The 12,233-nt window shown below is 32.5% G+C and overlaps 1 long non-coding RNA gene across 1 annotated transcript; it reads right to left on the bottom strand.

Moving 5' to 3' along the window:
• Positions 1-1,938: 1,938 nt before the first annotated feature.
• LOC107842702 lies at positions 1,939-7,606 on the bottom strand. The gene is made up of 2 exons (XR_001666024.2): positions 6,790-7,606; positions 1,939-2,344 (listed from the first exon to the last, which is right to left on the bottom strand). It is a non-coding gene; the product is annotated as an uncharacterized LOC107842702 (long non-coding RNA).
• Positions 7,607-12,233: the final 4,627 nt, after the last annotated feature.

The raw sequence follows: 12,233 nt of genomic DNA on the forward strand, positions 1-12,233 counted from the left end.
CCAAGATACTGGTCAATTACCACTTGATATAGGTAGTGCAGATAAAGCACAAACACTATTGATAGAATTAATTAAGGAGGGGGACCACTGTGCTACTGATAAGCAACTACTTCAGATTTCAAAAAAATAGAATAGCCTAATAAAGAGAGGCTCTAAATAAGATTGTTAGATGATGAAAAAAGCACTCTTTTGGAATATAACATTTATTCATAAACAAGAAGCTTTAAATAGGCTGCAAATGTTAAACAGACATCACAAGTTTTTCATTTTTGCACTTATGGAACCTTTTCAGAATGTAAATACTTGCAGAATCACAAAATAAGATTGATATGTAGACTGTTGAGGCTAGTGTGAATGGGAAGATTTGTTTTTCCTTAAAAGATGATGTAGAAGTAGAAGTTATCAGTGATACAGAATAACAAATCTCTATAAAAATATCCTTCATTGAGGAGCAGAAATACTTGGTAGTTACAATGGCGTATGCAAAATGCATAGAAGGGAAAAGAATTGATTTGTGGAATAACATTTATAACATGTCAACATCTAATGATTTGCCTTGGTTGATTGGGGGTGATTTTAATGTTATCCTTAATGAAGAAAAGAAAATAGGGTGCTTCCTGTCACACAATAAGAGATAGAATATTTTGCCTTTAGTGAGAATTCATGTGAACTTGAAGATGTTTCTTCTAAAGACAACCCTTTCACTTGGTGGAGTCCTAGAGCAGAATTTGATATTTACAAGACTTTATATGGTGTTGGTTAATGTTGGGGTACAGGATTGGTTTGCTAAGATTAAAGTGGAGCACTTAGCTAGACCATTTTAAGATCATGCTCCTTTGTTTCTTATTCTGGAAGAGATGAATTAGAAGATTATCGGACCTTTTAATTTTCTAAATTCTTGGTTAGAAGATAAATCTTTGATAGAGGTGGTAAAATAGTAATGGATTACAGGATAAGTTGGAAACAACTTCTGGATCTTTAAACATAAGCTGAAAAACTTGAGAATGCCTTGAGGTTATGGAGCAAGGATAGATTTGAAGATATTTTCAGCAGTTGGCTATCATGGAGGAAATTTTGAAAATGTCCAGGTAGAAATGAAGAAATACCTTCACTATGAGTAAGAATTCTGAAGGCAAAAGTCTAGAATTACATGGTTTGAGAAGGGGGAAAAACTAGGTCTTTTCATAGCCTTGTCAAAGGGAGGAGAAAGAGGTTACAACTTAACAACATTAGGGACTCAAATGGAAACTGGATTAAGGATAATGCTTTGGTGGCATAAAAGGCAACACAATATATCAAGAAGCAGTTCTCACGAGATGAGGGTGGGACTAATTTTGATTAGTAAATCATCTTCCTAATATGATTACCTCTTAAGATAATGCATTGTTGGGTAAAATTCCTACTATAGAAGAAGTTCATAAGGTTATTTTTAAGCTAAAAGGCAGTAGTGCTTGTGAGCCTGATGGTTTTTTTTAGAAAGCTTCTGTCAGCATTGCTGGAAAATTGTGGGCTTGGATGTTTTTCCTATGGTTAGGTTTTTTTTTAGGGTAATACTTTTTCTAAAAGTAAAACTCATACCAATTTGGTGTTGATCCCAAAGAGAGAGATAATTGAAAACTTCACTGATTTAGACCTATAAGTCTAAGTAATTTTATCAATGAAGTAATTTATAGAGTGATTCATGCGAGATTTAGAGGTTTTGTTTCCTAGAATAATCTCCAAAAACCAGTCAGGCTTTGTTAAGAGAAGGAGTATTTTTGAGAATGTGTTACTCAGGAAAGATAGTTTCTGATATCAGATTGAGGGGCAAACCAACTAATGACATCAATAAGCTTGACATGTCTAAGGTTTATGATAGGGTATTTTAGTTGTTTTTGACAAGGGTTATCAGACAGATGGGGTTTTATGAAGTTTTCGCTGATGTGATATGGAGGTTGATTGTTAACAATTGGTATTCAGTGATAATTTTTTTGAGTATCAACTGTGAAAGTTACCATACCAACAAACTTCAAAAATACACCTAAAGAACATCCATAGTCTAATATACCATAGAGGTATTTAGAACTGATAGATCTCTAAGCTCTAATTACAAGTTCTGCTAATCATCCTCGACACTGCCTTGCCCTTCTTCTATTTATGAACATTTGAACTCTTTATCTAATTACAAATTTATTTGTTGCAATACAAAATTTTTCTCTGTTCGAATCTGCCTGAGGACTAGCTGGTTCCTAGCCATCCATATGGAGTAAATCATAGCTCCATACGCAACTGCCACCAGCTCCTTTCTAAACTTGTTCCAATGTCTTTGCTTGATCTGAATTAGTATTTCCTTAATCCTGTGAACCTGCATTGTGAGACCCAGCAACTGTTTGAGTACCTCCCAAACTTATATTCAACGATAATTAAAGATAGACTTATGGCATTTTCCACTACACAAGAGGAATAAAGTAAGGAGATCCTTTATCATCTTCTTCATTAATTCAGAAGTACTGTCTAGGACTCTAAATTCTTTACTTGATGATGGTAGATACAAGGGGTATGGTTGCCAAAACGGGGTAGGAACCTTAATTACCTTGCCTATGCTAATGACACTATCATCTTTGCCTTTGCTGATAGATATTCCCTAAAGTTGATTCTGTTAATACTTAAAGAGTACCTAGAATTATCCTTGTTGATTTTATGGGTGAGGTTAAAGAGGCCACTGATTTTGACCAAGGGCAGTTCCTCTATTTTTATTTAGGTTGTCCTATCACCCATGCTAGGAAGAGGAAGGCATACTACAATGATCTGTTAAAGAAACTGAAAGGGAGGTTACAAAAACTGGTGGGTTTTCAAAGACATACTACAATGACATTTCAAAGGCACTTCTGCTAAATTGTGGTGGGTTTTAAGAATCACCAGATCTTTGTGGGTTGAATGTGTGTGGAATAAGTGTAAAAAACTTATTGCAATAGTAGTTCAATGGAAGAGTGGATCTCGGATATGGAAGAAGATGCTAGAGGCCAGGGATTCAATAGAGTAGGAAATTTAGGGGGAACTAACTTCAGGTTCTTCAAATATTTGGTTTGATGATTGGTCTAAAATGATAGCTCTGTACTATGTAGTGGGACAAGATTTTATTATTGATGAAATGTATATTGATTCTTTGATGATAGGGAAGAATTGGAATATTCAAAAATTGGCAGAAACATTGCCTGCTGAAATTGTACAACATGTTTATGAAAATATTACTATTTGTAATGCAACATTACCTTGGTGGATGAAAACAAGTGGTAAATTTTCTCTGTCTAGTGCTTGGCAATTGGTAAGGTAGAAAAACACACCTCTTGATGATATGTTGAAGATTTGGTCTAATGGTATTCCTTTAAAAATCAACTTCTTTATTAGGAAACTACGGAATTTTAAGCTGCCAGTTGATGATGTATTACAAAGTTGTGGGATCAATCTAGTCTCAAGATGTAGATGCTGTCTTAATCCACAACCAAAAATAGTATATCATTTATTTGTTAGTAGTGATTTTGCTTCTAATACTTGGGATTACTTTACAATTTGTGCATGAATTGAAGGACCATTCATTCAATGTCAGCAAACTTCTATAAAATGGTGGAACATAAACAGTGTTGGTAAACTTAAGCCTATTATTCAAGCTGTTCTTGGGATGATATGCTGGCTGCTTTGGAAGAGAAGAAATAAGATCAATCATGGTGGATTTACTTCCTAAAGAAGGGTTAGTATGAGATTAGCAGAAGTCTTCAGGGGATTAACCTTATTTCTGTATCCTTGGCTAAAAGAAATACCCAAACCTTGGCCCTAGTTGGTGGACTTTCTATAGAATTACAGACCTCAAATCAGAGTGATTCCAGTTAAATGGAATAAGACAAGTTAGGGGTGGTTCAAATATAACACAAATGGTGCTTCAAAAAGAAACCCTGGGCCTAGTTCTATGGCATTCTAATAATGATGGGAATTTTCTATATGCCAAATGTAGCCAACTAGGTGAATTCACTAGTATTGGAGCTGAAGCAGCAACAACAACAGCATACCCAAGTATTCCCACAAAGTAGGGTCTGGAGAGGGTAAAAGTGTACACAGTCCATACCACTACTTAAAATGAAGTAGAGAAGTTGTTTCCAATAGGCCCCCAACTCGGGATAAATAATAGTATAACAAGCAAGAAAATAAAAAACAAACAACAAAATAGGGTAACACGCCAATAAATAATAAAAGAAATAAGACATCCGCAACTTCATACTATGAACTATCTATCTGAAATCACAAACATCACGAAAATACCATGAACAAGAAACTACAAGACACTTGCATAACACTATTGAGTACAGGTACATAATAAAAACAAAGCACTCCTCTTTATTAGTAAGAATGCACTCCTACCCACTAACCCTCTATCCTAATCTACATCCTCACACACCTTCCTCTCAAGGGTCATGTCCTCCGTAAGTTGTAACTTCTCTATGTCATGCTTAATCACTTTCCTCTAATATTTCATCGGCCTACCTCTACCCCATCTGAAATCACTCATAACCAGCCTCTCATATCTCTGTATTGGGCATCTGTTCACCTCGTCATCACATGCGTGAACTATCTCAATCTCGCTTTCCGCATCTTTTCTTCCACTGAAGCCATTCCCACCTTCTCTCGAATAATCTCATTTCTAAATCTATCCCACTTAGTTAGTCTACATATCCATCTCAACATCTTCATCTCCACCACCTTCAATTTTTAGATGTGGGAGTTCTTCACTGAACAACACTCTACTCTATAAAACATAGCCGGTCGGATTGCCATTTTATAGAATTACCTTTAAGCTGAGGAGGCACCTTTTTATCACACAAGACTGCTGAAGCGAGCCTCTATTTCAATCACACTGCATTAATACAGTGCATTCCATCCTCATTAATCTCTCTATTCCCCTGAATCATAGACCCAAAATACTTAAAATTATCTCTTTTCTGAATGTCTTAAGAATCTAGCTCTACTACCGTGTCAACCTCATGCATCAAATCACTAAACTTACACTCCAAGTACTCCATTTGGTCCTGCTCAACCTAAACCCTATTGAACTCTAGGTCTAACTCCAAACCTCCAACTTATCATTAACTCCTCTCCGGATCTCGTTAATAAGCACTATATTATTAGAAAATATCATACACTAAGACACCTCCCTTTGAATATGCCATATAAATACATCCATCATCAAGGCATATAAAAACAGACTAAGAATCAATCCCTGGTGTAACCCTGTCAAAATATGAAAGTGCTCTGAATCTCCTCCCATCATCCTCACACGAGTCTTCAATCTGTCGTGCATGTCATGAATAGACCTAGTGTACGCCACATGCACACATCTAACCTCCAAGCACCTCTACCTCTCCGGGGAATTTATTGTACGCCTTCTCAAGTTCGATGAACAACATGTACACGTCCTTCTTCCTCTCCATATACTACTCTACTAATTTCCTCATGAGATGAATGACCTCGATAGTCGAGCAAATCAGCATGAAACTAAATTGATTCTTGAAAATAGTCACGATCCTCCACAGCCTCACCTCCACCACCCTTTCCTAAACCTTCATAGTATAACTCAACAACTTGATACCTTATAGTTGTTGCAACTCTGAATGTCCCCCTTGTTCTTATATAATGGAATCATTGTATTCCATCTCCAAGCTTCGGGCATCTTTATCGTTCTAAAAATGGCGTTAAACAACTTTGTCAGCCATTCCATACCTACCCCGCTAATGCTCTTCCAAAAATCCACTGGAATCTTGTCTGTCCCAGTGGCCCTACCCCTACGCATCCCCCGAATAGCACCCTTGAACTTCTCAACCTTAATACACCTACAATAACCATAATCACGACATCACCCTGAGTGCTCCAAGTCCCTCAATACTAAACCTTTGTCCCTCTCATCGTTCAAAAGTCTATGCAAATAATATTGTCACCTATTGCGGATGAGAGAGTCATCCACCAATACTTTGCCATCCTCTCCCTTGATGCACTTCACTTGGTCAAAGTCATGGGCCCTTCGCTCCCTATCCTTGGCAAGCCTATACAACTTCTTCTCCCCACCTTTCTCCTCTAAAGCCACTTACAAGCTCTCAAAAGTTGTTGTCTTAGTCGGTGTACCCGCTAGCTAAGCCTCTTTCCTAGTATTGAAGCTGAACCTTGGGCCATAAAGAGGGGCATGAATTTGGAGTAGAAAATCAGTATGTTCCCCTAATTCTAGAAACAGGTTCATTGGCATTGAAAAAGATGATCAAATGAGATTGGGAATGTCTTGGAGTATTGTTGGATACATAAGGAGGATAAAGGAACTAGTTGAAGGGGGATTAGTTCAAGTACAACATACATATAGAGAGGACAACTCTTTGGAAGATTTTTTAGACTAATTGGTGTTTTAGTTTTGCGGGTATACATGATTTCAACCTTTTTGAATCACTACCAGGGAAGTAAGAAGTGTATTAATCCTAGAGAACCAGGGCACTCTCCATATGAGAATCAGGACAGTCAAGAGGCATGCACATGATTGATTGATTATAAATATACAACACAATACTCTCTAGCAGCAGAAATTTCATCTTGGAATAACAACAATGAACCAAAGTGGACACAAAACAACAAATCAGGTACATACAATAGTAGGCGATACTGATTATTATGGTTTTGTTAGGGGTGAGCAGTGCAAATACTTAAATCTCTAGGAAGGTGATATCAATCTTTTGTAGATTCATTACTTTTTAGAAGAATGAGTAAAAGTGCTCCTCATACCTTAATTAATACACTTTGATATCAGCTTGTGGATCTGAAGCATGATAAGCTCGAGATGAGATTCAACATCAAACTCTTGGAGCAAGCTCCATTTAGTCTCTTACACAACACCTGGTGAGAGATTTAGGTGACTTAAGGTGATCGACCTAAAGCAGTGATATGTTATAGCTCAAAGAGGCTAATTTGCAGAGGATTAACAAAATTAATAAGAATTAGCTTCAAGAATAATTCTTATTTGAAGAGATTGGAGCTCAGACAGGCAAAACGAGGTGAAGATTAGTGCCATCAAGCTCTAATGGCGTCTTCGAGCAGAAGATGTGAAGAGGAACTTTCCAGAGAAAATTAAGTGTAGAATGACAAATTTAAGTTTAACCATTTCAAGTCAATTTTTTTTAAATTAGTGATTAAACTAAATTGGGGTTAAAATATAATTTTTAAATTTTTTAAAACTTTTTAAAAATATAAAATAAGAATAATCAAAAGAGATTGATCATTTGTCAATTTTTTGAGAATTGGTTCATAATTCTCTCTCTAAAACAGAGATAACACGGTACAACATCTCAACTTTCTCTTTCAGTTCTCTCGAACACCTCCGTCGTCATCTTCGTCTCCATCACCATTTTCGTCTTCTTGTGTTGTTATTACCATCTCCATCGCTATCTTCGATCTAAGTTAGGATTTCAATTCTTCAAGGTAAAATTATGTTCTTTACTCTTAATATGGCGAGTTTCATTCATTTATAAGAATGCGTAGATTTTGAAAAAATGGATTTAGATTTTTGAGATTTGTGGTGTCCTTTTTTGGGTTTGTTCTTTATGAAATGGTTAATCAAGACTATGTTAAAAATTTAATAAAGATTTCTCTTTTGAGTTTGTTTAAAATCTTTAATTTTTCATTCTAATTAACCTGAAAATAATCTAAAATTCTAAGCTTTGTTGAATAACTTGTTCAATTGATAGAAAGATGGAATCTTTAGCTGTAACATTGTTGTAAAAGTGTAATGTTTGCCTAAGTTTTGAGTTGGATGAATTCAAGAATCAATTCAATTAACAAAAAAACTTATTCTTTAACTGTAGTTTTACTGTGAAATATAATAACGTCTAAATTTGAGTTGAAAAATTGAAGAACTTGTTTAACTAGCAGAAAGATTGAATTTTTAACTCTAATTTATTATGATTTGTGAAGTGTAATATTTTAATTCAGTATAGAACTCCGAGCAATTTTCATTCTAGTAACTTTTAAGAGAGCAAATAGGAAAATCTATCTCAGGCTTTTCATCTACTTAGGTTAAGCAAATAAGCAATTTTAGTTTTGAAATGTTCACGATCTTCTTTTTATGCAGTCAATTTGTTATCTACAAAACAATGCGTCTTAAAGCAAAAATGCATCTTTGTATTCTATGCAATGAACAATCACTAAATTCTATTAGTATCATCAGCCGAAGAAGAGAAACTGATCTAGAATAGTAGAGAGATTACTCATTTTGTTCTAAAGATGGATTTTCTGATTAACAGTATCTATTAGTATCTTCCTTATCATTTACTGCAGATTTACTGTAATTATTCATGTTAACTATTTTTTTTTGGTTGTTGGTTATAATAGTTAATGATTTCTATTTTATTTCACGGGGTGTGGATTCAAGGGCTCCAAGGAAAAGAAAGAGCAACAATTGCTATTACTTCTAAAAATACAAGAAGGCGAATTAGTAAACAGAGACAAATAATGAAAAGGGACGTTTTGTGCTACACTTGAGTTTTTTTACAGTAAAGATATAAATCTAAATTTATTTTGAATTTGTTCTTTTTATAGGTATCTTTGAATTGAAGGAATGCATTTATGCATTTCTTGAAAAAAAAAAAAAAAGAGCTTTGTTAATTTGGATTTGTATAAGGTTATGATTTTTATGAGATTGAAATTATTCTCGTTTGAATTATTTTTTACATGTAGATTGTGCATCTATGGATAAGTTCTACACCTAATGAGATGTGAATTGTTATGAGGTTTTGAAGGCATTGTCAAGTGTCCAAGAAAAGGCAAAAAGACAAGTTGAACCTACCATCGGGAAGAAATTGGTGTCCTAGTTGATTCAAAGATAATTTATTTTAAGTTTTTTTTATAGTTGATTTGTTAAAATTTGTTGAACTTTTTGTTATATTTTGTTGAGCTTTTATAGTGGTGATGAGATGAGATTCACATGTGAATTGGTTCTATTGGATTTAAATAACTTTTATAGTGTGGTGGGTGCTAGAATTCATAAATATTATTTTATTAATATACATGTTGTTTGTTTGCAATAACAATTATTGATACAAATTAGCCGTTTGTTTCAGCAGTTGTTGTAAGTTGCTAGAAATTTCATAGCGGTTGCTGAAATATGCTACAACAAGTAAGTTGCTGAAAAATTTATAGTAATTGCTGAAATATGCTACAACAAGCACGTTAGTTGCTGAATGTTTTGCAACACTTGCTAAAATATGCTACAACAAGTACGTTTGTTGTTGAAAGTTTTACAACAACTATTGAAATATGCTGCAACAAGTATGTAATTAGTCTAATTTTAGAATGTAATTTAGATTTTATAGTTATAAAATGCAATGAAATGGTAATTAATATATACTAGACGATCAATTAAACGATCCCAAATGTGATCAACTAAAATTGAGTTAAATGATCGCGAATTGATTGGATCAACCATATTTAATGATAAATAAAGTTATATTAGTCTAATTTAAGAATGTAATTAAGATTTGATTACTATCTTAGTTAAATTTGCTACAACAAGTAAGTTAGTTGCTAGAAATTTCATAACAATTGTTGTAATATGCTACAACAAGCACGTTAGCTGCTTAATGTTTTACAACAATAACTGAAATTTGCTGCAACAAGTACGTTAGTTGTTGAGCATTTTATTGCAATTGTTGCATTATGTTACAACAAGTACGTTAGTTGCTGAACATTTCATTGCAATTGTCAATAATGTAATCAACTAAAATTGAGTTAAATAATTACTAATTAATTTAATCAATTATATTTGATGATAAATAGGGTAATATTAGTCTAATTTAAGCCTAAAAATTATATTTTATAGTTATCAAATACAATGAGATAGTAATTTGAGATATACTAGACGATTAATTAAACGGTTGCACATGTAATCAACTAAAATTAAGTTAAATGATGATTAATTGATTGAATAAATCATATTTAATGATATATAGGGTGATATTAGTCTAATTTAAGAGTAAAATTTAGATTTTAGTTATCGAATACAATGAGATAGTAATTTAAAATATACAAGATGATCAATTAAACAGCTGCAAATATAATCAACTAAAATTAAGTTAAATAACCGCTAATTGAATGAATCAATCACATTTAATGATAAAGAAAGTGATATTAGTCGAGTTTAAGAGTAAAGTTTAGATTTGGTCATGATCTTAATTGAATTTGCTACAACACGTAAGTTAGTTGTAAGAAATTTCATAACAATTGCTGAAATTTGCTACAACAAATACGTTAGTTACTGAACGTTTCATAGCAGTTGTTGAATTATGCTAAAATAAGTATGTTAGTTGTTGAATGTTTCATAGCAATTTCTTCAAATGTAATCAACTAAAATTGAGTTAAATGACCACTAATTGATTGAATCAATCATATTTAATGATAAATAGGGTGATATTAGTCTAATTTAAGTCTAAAATTTAGATTTTATACTTATCAAATATAATGAGATAGTAATTTGAGATATACTAGGAGATTAATTAAACGATTGCAATTGTAATCAACTAAAGTTGAGTTAAATGACCTCTAATTAATTGGATCAATCATATTTAATGATAAATAGAGTAATGTTAGTCTAATTTAAGAGTATAATTCAGATTTTATAGTTATCAAATACAATGAGATAGTAATTTGAGATATACTAGATGATCAATTAAACGGTTGTAAAAAAAATAAAATAAAATTGAGTTACATGATGATTAGTTGATTAGATCAATCATATTTAATGATCAATAAGGTGAAATTAGTCTAATTTAAGAGAAATTTATATTTTATAGCTATCAGATACAGTGAGATAGTAATTTGAGATATACTAGACGACAATTAAACGATTGCAAAGGTAATCAACTAAAATTAAGTTTAAATGACTGCCAATTGATTGAATCAATCATATTTAATGATAACTAGAATAATATTAGTCTAGTTTAAGAGTGTAATTTAGAGTTGATTATGGTCTTAATTGAATTTGCTACAACAAGTAAGTTAGTTGCTAGAAATTTCATAACAATTGCTGAAATATACTACAACAAGTACGTTGTTGCTGAATGTTTCACAGCAATTGCTAAAATGTGTTACAGTATGTACGTTAGTTGTTGAACAATTCATAGCAATTGTTGCATTATGCTACAACAAATACGTTAGTTGTTGAATATTTTATAGCAATTACTGCAAAAGTAATCAACTAAAATTGAGTTAAACGATTACTAATTGATTGAGTCAATCATATTTAGTGATAAATATGGTGATATTAGTCCAATTTAAGCTTAAAGTTATATTTTATTGTTATCAAATACAATGAGATAGTAATTTGAGATATACTAGACGATCAATTAAACGATTACAAATGTAATCAATTAAAATTTAGTTAAATTACCGCTAATTGATTGAATAAATCATATTTAATGATAAAAAGGGTGATATTAGTCTAATTTATGAGTAAAATTTAGATTTGAATGTGATCTTAAATGAATTTGCTATAATATGTAAGTTTGTTGCTAGAATTTCACAACAATTGCTGAAATTTGCTACAACAAGTATGTTAGTTGTTGAACATTTTATAACAGTTACTAAATTATGCTACAACAAGTATGTTAGTTGTTGAATATTTCATAGCAACTGTTGTAATCTGCTGAATCTCCTAGACAATATAACATGCATTTTTTTGAAAACTGAATAACAAGAACAACAATAAGAGAAAACTTGTTCACAAATGATAACAACAACAATAAGATGTGTTCACAAATAACAAAAATAATAAGATCAAATGTGTCTTTATGAAGCATTTCGTTAGAAAGCATGTAGTCCTTTTGTGTCCAAACTTTTGCATATATATGAAACATTTATTTTCTTGATTGAAAATAATTCTATGACTCATTTTCTTCTTTTTAATGGTCTTCTTCCAATCTTTCCTGACTCAACAAATGGAGAAGATATTTTTCTCTCTGAAATCTCAATCCTTTTATATATTTTTAGTAGTTGCCGCGATTGATGAAGCATTTGCTGAATAAATTATTCAGCAACTGCTGTATATTTTTTAGTAGTTGCTGCATCTGTTTTACCACCTGCTGCAGTTGCTGAAACATGTATTACAATGGCAGGACAAACAATAAAAAATTTAAAATTAGATGATTAATACACACCAGGCTACATACTTTATTTATTAA

Source organism: Capsicum annuum, chromosome 9, assembly GCF_002878395.1.
Source record: "Capsicum annuum cultivar UCD-10X-F1 chromosome 9, UCD10Xv1.1, whole genome shotgun sequence".
Classification (NCBI taxonomy): Eukaryota; Viridiplantae; Streptophyta; class Magnoliopsida; order Solanales; family Solanaceae; genus Capsicum; species Capsicum annuum.